This window comes from Medicago sativa, chromosome 3 (genome assembly GCF_051527215.1).
Source record: "Medicago sativa cultivar Bolivia chromosome 3, Bolivia_mono, whole genome shotgun sequence".
Taxonomy (NCBI): domain Eukaryota; kingdom Viridiplantae; phylum Streptophyta; class Magnoliopsida; order Fabales; family Fabaceae; genus Medicago; species Medicago sativa.
In genome coordinates this window covers 91,257,408-91,267,022 of record NC_140751.1, presented here as the reverse complement: position 1 = coordinate 91,267,022, position 9,615 = coordinate 91,257,408, and the positions used below count along the sequence as shown (strand labels likewise).

At 32.0% G+C, this 9,615-nt stretch overlaps 1 long non-coding RNA gene across 1 annotated transcript; it reads left to right on the top strand.

The window, feature by feature from the left end:
- Positions 1 to 4,524: 4,524 nt before the first annotated feature.
- LOC146941886 (uncharacterized) lies at positions 4,525 to 6,989 on the top strand. The gene is made up of 4 exons (XR_015032501.1): positions 4,525 to 4,740; positions 5,543 to 5,774; positions 6,135 to 6,205; positions 6,555 to 6,989. It is a non-coding gene; the product is annotated as an uncharacterized LOC146941886 (long non-coding RNA).
- The last annotated feature ends 2,626 nt before the right edge of the window (positions 6,990 to 9,615 follow it).

Sequence of the window (9,615 nt, the reverse complement as noted above, 5' to 3'; positions counted from 1 at the left end):
TCGGCTTTAGATCTTACTACTGCAATTGGGTCAGAAAACATACCTATTGAAGTGTGGAAAAATCTTGGGGGTGGAGGTATTATGCGGCTTTTCAAGAGACCCGCATGATTTGGTGGAACCCACGTAAATTTTAACCAATCAAATATAGTGTGTTGAAAAATGTGCGTTATTGGCATTCCTCAAGTTTTTTTTTCCTAAAATCAAACGAGTTAATTTTTTATTTTTTTAAAAAATGTGAATTTGATGATTTATTATTTTGACCAGCAAACAATTATTTCAACCGAAACTCTAAATTAATTAATTTTTTTGCTAATAAGTACTACCCTAAACAAAGTAATTATTTTAATTTGTTATTAAAAAAAAGTAATTAGTTTAATTTTGTAAAAAAAAGGTAAGACCATCGTGCTTTGAATCAAGATCCGATTGACACTACTTGGTCAAATCTCTCTCTCTCTCTCTCCCCCGATTAGGTTAAGAAAAATATGGAAGATTCTAATAATCTAAACTAATTATTACGAAAATCTATCAGATTTATTTATAAAAAAAAAAAGTAACTCAATTAGTTGTTTTTGTGCTCACTATAATATCACTTTCCAAACAAATTGAGCCCACTAATTTTGATTTCATATTTGAAAGAATCCAACACCATCATGAGATTTAGATGAGAGAAAGAACCAGAAAGTAGTCATGGAACAAGGTATGTTGTGTTCTTAGGTGGGTTTGTTGCCTTTGCTTTGCTTATGGTTGCAATGTGCATTAGCATGGGAAGAAATTTTTGGAGACATGATTTCGATGTTATTTTGGTTCCAACTTGAATTTCTTAATTGTTTTAGTGCATGTTTGACTTCCATATGTTGGCTTAACAAAATTTTAATTGTTTTAGTGCATGTTTGACTTCTATATGCTGATTACTGTGGCATCATGGTGATTTTGTTGAAACTTTAATGTGTATCTTTCGCATAATTCCGATTGTTCATTCTCATTTTGATAAATCCACCACGAAGTAAAACATGTAATTTCATAGTTTTGATATTGGGTTCGAGCATTTAATTCATGTATTTTTTATAAGCTATAGACACATTACAAATGATGATATTTACTCTTTGCCGTTTAATGAGTTGAATTTTGGTTAAGGAATATGGGTGTACAAAACCTGGTATGTCCTACTAACTTGTTTGTACCCCACAAGCTTTGGGTTGAGGTTTGACCTTAATCCAATTTTTTTTTCCCAAGGTCTTGACCCGATGACGAATGCCCCGATGAAGAATGTTGTTCACACGATGAATGTTGTTCACACATAGTGTTTGGCTGGAAAATACCAGTAATTTACCAATATAACCTTATTGGCAGTTAACTGTCGATGAATTTTAACCGGCGACAGTTAACTGCTGATGAGCATTTACGTCTTTTTCATGTATGTTTCAGCCTTGTTAGAAGTGTATACATCGATTTTCTGGCCCGATTAAGAGAGGGACCGAGTCTGGGTTGAACCTTGGATAACCCATCCGTCCCATTAAATAGAGTGGAAAATTTACTTTTTACTTAAGTACTATACTACAATTTACTTTTTACTTAAGTATTATACTACACTTAGTACTGATTACTCACTTTATCCATTCCTTGGTTAGTTTCATTCCAAGATTTTAATTTCACGAGTTATTGATAAAGTTCCTTCAAAAGACAAGTTTTAAATTTCACAGACAAGTCCCTCTGTTACTCGATACTACACTGCTACTTACTCTCAATGTCAGCTATTCACAATTATGTTGCTATTGTGCAATAACCAAATTTTGCTGACTTGTTGATTAATTTTGTTTAATGGTATGGTCCCGTCTATTGAACCTTTACTTCATCAGATTTTATCAGACTAAGAGTCGGGTTGAAATTATAAAATCGGTCCGGCTAACATTAGGGTCGTTTGATGGAGATCATAACCCGGTCTAAGCCGTCCTCCGTATGCCCCTAGATAGGAACACATTAATTGCTTGGTCAATGTAACAAAGCGACTGATAATTTGTTGTTTCTTTGTTGCGAAGTAAGGTCAATGTCTTTTTTTTACTCGGAGGATGAACATGAACATGAGAGTGAATCGTTGTCTTCTTCTTTGTCTCATTCCATTCGTTATTTTGTGGACAAGATATGGTGGCTAGCATAGCAGATATTAGAGTTGGTAGTTATAAATCTAGGTTCGTTAATGGAACAAGGTACGTTATTTTCTTAGGTTGGTTTGCTGTTGTTTTTGTTACTAGTGTGTAACCCGTGCAATGCACGGGAAACACAGACGTTGATTAACAACACCAAGGCGAAGGCGCAAGACCTAAACAGACATTAAGACATCAAGCGTAAGAATCAATAGAAGCCTCAGTTGGTCAAAGATTCACAACAATGATACTAATGTAGTACAAAAATACAAACGTGTATGTCATGAAGTAAACAACGCACGTAGATGGAAATACAACATACAAACACGCGGACATTTAAAATATAAACACACAAAAAATCCCACAAAAATCATGAACACCAAAAAGGACTTAAACTCATAAACGAACAGTCCTTGACCACGTACGTCAAACCATGAATGCCAAAAATCACTAAGTCTGCAGTAGCAAAGCAGCAGTAATAGTAGTACCAATAATCGACCAAATAAAATCCACAAATCTGGTGGTATCACAAAAGAATAAAAGGAAGATTTTATTTGGTCATCAAATATTAAAGGATAATTGATATTGTCATTAGTGCATTAAGAGCATACTTGATCTAGTCAACAAATATTTGATTAGTCATTATTTGTATTAAGAGCTAGAATGTCTCAGTTTAATATGTTGTGGCTAGCATTGTACGTTACCACTAATAATTGGTAAATTTTGTACTATATATATTTGTACATTGTAACACATATAACATAACAAAATATCAATCTTTAAAGACAATAACTTTGAACCACTCATCAATATCAATAACAGTATCCAAATGAGTATAAGTTTTTTTTTCTTGTACAAAATGAGCATAAGTTTAAATCGTGAAACTGTGTAAAATTCTTCAACTGTTACAATTATCATCCTAGGTTTGGAGCGATAGGTAACTGTGATTGAACTATAATCAATAACTTTCTGCCATTTGTGAATGGGATATACCATCAATATGCTGCATTTTGTTCCAACATTTTCACTCAAGTGAATGCCACCATGATCACAAACACAAAATTAAATGGCCAAAAACATGAATAAAATGTAATCTACCATCCACTGACATCTTTAACCTGTAGAAGACAGGTAGCAGTGGTTTATTGTGTGACTCACGTACATTTTTCTACAGAACTTGCTAATTATAAATAAAGTCCCTATATGCTGCTGGATTTTTGGAATAAACCCCTAAAAAAATGTGCTACTCTATATCATTGTGAACTTTCTTAGAATTGCAACAAAGGTTTTTGGTAGTGATCGTTTCCCTTATTTAAAACTATAGCTTGTAATTATATCAAAATGGTTCTAATTTTAATTTTAACTAATAACAAATCAACTCTAAAATACAATGGATGAATCAAATGTTTTCTCTTTTCACCACTTTCCATTTTTCAAACACAATACAAAACATTTTTTTTTTGGTATTCCCTCCTTATTTAAGTAGGTGTTTCCACCCTTTTCAATTTTTAAAATGATTTTTATCGTTCAGATTTTTCCTCGTCTCTAATATAAGATAATCAAAATTTAATCCAACAGTATAATGAGATAAAAGAAAGGTGGTCATCACTTGACCCATAATGTGTCCCATTTTCTAAATTAAATAAAGATAAATATCTTTTTCGACAAAGATATTGTGTCAATGATTGAATCATCATGTCATTGTTTAAATCACACGACTGAACCAGATTAAATCAGAATATCTAGTCTTTTATAAAATTATACATGCATTAAATCAGATCGAGATATCCAACAAATTTTAAGGGCACCGTTATCAATGTTTTAAAAAACGACTCTGTCATTGATTCGATAAAGTCACTAGATCATGAGGTCACTAATCAAACAACCGATCCAATAGTCGAGCTACATGAATAAGCTGGATAAGTTAGTCATATTACTCTTACTTTGTAAAAAAAAATGTCTTTTGTTAAACTTAATGTTATCCAAATTTATCTTGGTAAAGTAATAAACTTCTCCACTAAATCGGTTTATCAATCTAAGCTACGTGTTTGAAATTGTTTCATTAAATTAAGGGTCATGTTAACTTGTGCCCTTAGGACACATGTTAAGGAATCCAAAAAAAGCAATTTTGCGTTGGAAATCATAATATTTTAACTTTAAGAAGTCAACTGCACGACTTTTGATACGTATATTTCTATAAGGAGTTTCTTAACATGTGCCCTTGAGGGCACAAGTTAACATTTGCCTTAAATTAATAAAAATAAAATTTTGGACATATTACTATTTGCAGGATTGTTTTAGGCATACACTCCCACTGCACTATCTAGAAATGGGCCAAGCCCAATAATTCTTTTTAACCAAACGTGTTAGTTTGTCTTCCCTCATTCCTTTCAATCTGAAACCCTAATCACTTCTTACTTCTCTCCCTTCTCATGAGCACCGCCGCCGCCCGTTTCCACCACATTCATAGTCGATCGCGGCCTCCTTTTACCTCATTTTCATCATATCCTCAACCATATCTGTCTTTCTATACATACAGAATCACGAAAGGAGCTGATCTAAAATATGGGTAGTTTCATTTGGCAGATATTCACCATGTGTAAGTTTTCCTTTCTACTACATATTTTACTAAAACCCTAAATTTCTGATTTTTTTTCGGAAACACTAATCTTTTGTACTTTGAAATTCGAATCTAATCTTATAATTTACCTATGAGATAGTTTGATTTATGACTTGATTTTATTTTTGGAACAAATTATGTATAAATCACAAATCCCCCATTTCTATTTTGAACATGTGTTTCCTCTCATTATTAGCATTCGAAATACCATTTTTGATGTTAATTGGATTGTGTTTTGTTTCAAATTTTATTTTGATATCTATAGGTCTTAACATTAAAAGTGATTGGATTGTTTCTTATATGTTCAACTGTATTTTTGTGGTTAATAATTTCCAGATCAGTCATCGAGTAGGACAATCACTTCTCTATTTTGATATATTAAATAAGATATTTTGTTAACGTGCTAAATAATTTTTGCTTAGATATCCCACTTTCTAATTGTGTAATCCATCTTTTCATATCTGCATATATCTTGGTATAAATTTTTTAATTAAGAATGTTTTTTTGGGTGATATCTGACAACTATGGTCTATTTAGAACTTTTCTCACAGTTTTAAACTCATATAAGTAAATAATATTTTGCAAGAATATCTCATATGAAGCTAACCAACTTGTGAGCATCTTATTGATCTCTTTAAGGTAGCTAAAATATGGACAATAAGGATATTGTTCATAGTTTTTTAGTGTTATAACCACCTTTTACTACGATTTATTACTCATTCATTCTTAATCCTATTTATAACTTATGTATTATAACTTTGTTGCTTGGCTTATAATGCAGAGAGGTGGAAAGTGGCACAAAAGTTCCTCTGAGAATGCAACTCACACCTAAATGCAACACAAACATGGAAGCACTGGATAGGTTGTTGGATATGTCGATAAAATCAAATGCATGAGATATATCGGCAAATGCTTCATGTGCCTTAATCAGTACTGATTGCAAGTACTTTCATTGAGCTTCAATTATAAATGTTTCTGCACCAGATGAAATCATGTTCCGTTCTAATTCTTAGGTGTGCCACATGTGCATAGTGTGAAAATACGTTAATATGAACAGAACTCTGATTTAAAAAAATAGTAACATATTTTTGAAGCATTGTGTTGTATCAAACTTGCAATTTTTGAAGCATAGTGTGAAACTTCAGACTTGCTATTTTTGATATTTTTGAGTCCTTTTCAGCCTTGGCTTGACATTAGTAGAAAGAACCAAACACATGCTTTAAAATTGAAGTCATTGTGATGTTTGATCTCAAAGCAAACCTTAACTGTTGTTTGTTTTACTTAGATCCTGTGCCTCGTAGTTAAAGAAGACCAGTATGCATATTCTATTATATGGAAAAATTGATGATGTTGTTGTCTTGCTTATGATACAGGGAAGTCACCATTGAAGGGAAATAAAAATTATAAGCTTTGCTACCTGGCTCCACGTGGGTGTAAATTTCAGGTATTTTTGTGACCTTCGTTGAGCACAAGTCTCATATGTTACCTGTGAGCATCTACACGGTGAATAGAGATAGTAAACTTTTAATAAAATGATATTATGTTTTTCAAAACAAATACACTTGCCTCTTTGTTAAATTGTTATACCTTAAAACTCTTCATTTAGAAGAAGACCTATCAATTGATTTCATAATGAGGGCTTCCAGCTATAAAAAAAAATGGACAGGATGATAAATTTTTAATGAATAGCATAGAAGGATGTAAACCTGAAATTTGGCAAATACTTTGTGTTTTGCAGAAGTTTATTCTCAATAATACCCTGATTATTTTTGGTTTCAATTTGTGTTTTGCAGAAGTTTTTGAAATTGGCAGAAAAGGAAGATGAAGAAGTACAGAGTAAAGCATATAATCTCGGAAGAAGATGGGTTGCAGTGAAGCTGATCAATTAATTTTTATGTTTACTATTTGTTTGCAAATTTTCGTGTGTATAGAATGTGGGTATTTATAGAGAATGAACAAATGATCTGTGCAATAAAATAAAAGTTTTTGGAAAAATAGGTAGATGGGGCTGTAGGCTTTCTTGAGTGTAAATATTGTCATCTTCAAGTGTCAGCTGTAGTGTTCTTAGGTTCAGATAGGATTTTTATTGTGGGACATCCCCTATACTTTTTTTTAGGATAATATAAAACTCAGTTTTTATTGTTTTGGATGCTCTGCAGGACATTTACTGCATTATAATACTGATATATTGATTCCTTAAGGCTTAAAGTGCCTTGAAAATGTAAAAATGCAACTGTTCCCAGGACAAACGATCATGTCAAATCTAATACTATCTAACAGATAACAAAAAGGAAATATATAACCGCAGGACAAAAGTACTATGCAGGAATGAACAGTATATGCGAGTAGAAAACATCTTGTCGGCAATAAATGCAAGCAATTGAGAAGCCTTGTAGAAAAGTGTGAACAGTTCTCTAAAGTTTAACTCAATATTGATGATATTGATGGTTGCAAGGTGCATGAGCTTGGGAAGAAATTATGGTGGACATGATTTCTCTGTTATTTTAGTTCCAACATGAACCGTTTAATTTGTTTTATTGCATGTTTGATTTCTACATGGGTTTAACAAAATTATCTTTACACTACGATCTTGTTAAAGTTACAAAGTGTATCTTTAGTAAAATCAGAGTTGTTCAGAATGATTTTCATAAATTCATATGCAAAGATAAAAATGTAATTTTATGACTGTGATATAGAGTTTAAGCGTTTTATTCATGTATTCTTATGAGCTGTAACCACATACAAAGCTTATATTTACTTTTTGCAAGTTAATAACTTCGGTATTTTTTTCCTCTAAAAAAACTTGAGTTTTTTTCCCTCCCTGAAATACAAATACAATTGTTTACATCTCTCCATGCGCTTTTCGTGAATCTCATGATTAGCACTTAGAAGTGTGTACAAAACTCAATTTGTTCCGTCAATTTGTCCCGTTCCATAAGCTTTGGGTCGGATCACACCCTAGTCTAAAAAAATTGAGGACAAAAATTTGTCTAAGGCCATGAGAGAGAGACTAAATCCAAGTTTCAATTTTTTTTATTTTTATTACTGTAACATTAAATTACTACTATTACATACTCATTACTCTCTTTATCCCTTCCTTAGTCAGTTTCATTCCAAGATTTTATTTTCGAGTTGTTGACTAGTAAAGATAAGTCTCTTCCAAAGACAAGTTTTAAATTTCAGAAGTCTCTATTGAAATTTTGGTGACTTGTTTATTTATTTTGTTTAATAGTCTAATTTAATAACGTTAATATATGAGTAATTTGCTGATTAATTTTGATTTTTATAAAAAAAAATGTTTGTATTATTATTCGGTAAATCTGGTCTTATCATTGTACACTCCCATCCCATATTTAGTAAACTCATACTTCATTGGATTTTATCGGATTAAGGGTTGGGCTCTAAAAAATTGGCTCAAATTAATATGAATTTTGCTCTCCACCCAGCACATTTTGCTCGCACCCTGCAGCCATGTCCAATATGCCCCTGCGCTAGTTAACTTGCGCAAGTGTAAATTAATGCGCATGTTAAGTCACGTGACATAAGGTTACTTTTTTTAAAATTTATTTATTATTTTCAAATTATGTTATTAACTTTATTCAAAATTATTTTGTTTATATTAATCTAAATTATTAATCTAAATTATTTTCTTAACTTTATTCTAAATTATTTTTTTAACTTTATTAACTTTATTCTAAATTATTTTATTAACTTTATTTTGAAATTATTTTGTTTACATTAATCTAAATTATTTTCTTAACTTTATTCTAAATTATTGATTCGATATTATTCTTTAAATAAATACAAATATAAATAAAGGTAAATACAACATTAGAAACTAAAAGCAAATATAAAATAAAGGAACAAAATTGAGGCATAAATAATATCTCATTTTATTAATAATTCATACATTACAATAATTCATACAATAAGTTTGAACTTATTCACTATATCTACTTATTTTCTCCTTGGGGTAAAAAGTAATAAATCTTCGTGGGGTAAAATAGTGAGCAGCCTTCTTGGGGAAAATACATCATCAACCCTTGGGCTAAATTTAAATCTGGATTTCTTTTTACCACAAGAAGTTCTTTTTACCCACGGTAAAAAATTTCTGCGGTTAAAAAAGCAGATTTAAAATTATCCCACGGGTCGATCACTTCCCAAGTCGGCTACTCACTATTTTACCCCGACGAAAATTGATCACTTTTTACCCCAAAGAGAATATTGAAAAGAAAAAAAAGAAAGAAGAGAAATAGAGGGAGAGAGTGAGGAGGGGGAGAAAGTAATATGGTGTGAGGAATTAGGGAAGTATGGAGGGGTATTTATAGGTAGAAATGGGAGCCTAGGTTGTAACTATCATAAATGTGGTAAAAAAAACGTGTAAAGTTTGTTAAAAACGTGTGGAATGTGGATTGAAGGTTGAAAACCTGACCACCGTCCAAAAAACGTGTGTTCTTGAGGACAGACCACCGGCCAACGTGCGTGAGTTAACTCGCGCATAGGCCAGTGGTGCGTGACTTAAGTCACGCATTGCTTACAACGTGCGTTAGTTAAGTCACGCTGCGTGACTTAACTAACGCAAGGGTATATTTGGGAGCAATGCAGGGCGCGAGCATAATGTGCTGGGTGGAGAGCAAAATTCAATTAATATTAGAGTCCGGTGACGTGCACCCAACCCGACTTAACCCATCATCCGTATACCTCTAATTATGAACACACAAATTGCTTTGCTTAATATAATGAAGTGATTGATAATTTGTTTCTGCCGTGATTTATTGAATTTAAAACACATTTTGTTGAGGAATTTGATTGAAATGAAATGTAAACTACGCAAAATTTTGACAAAAACCATAT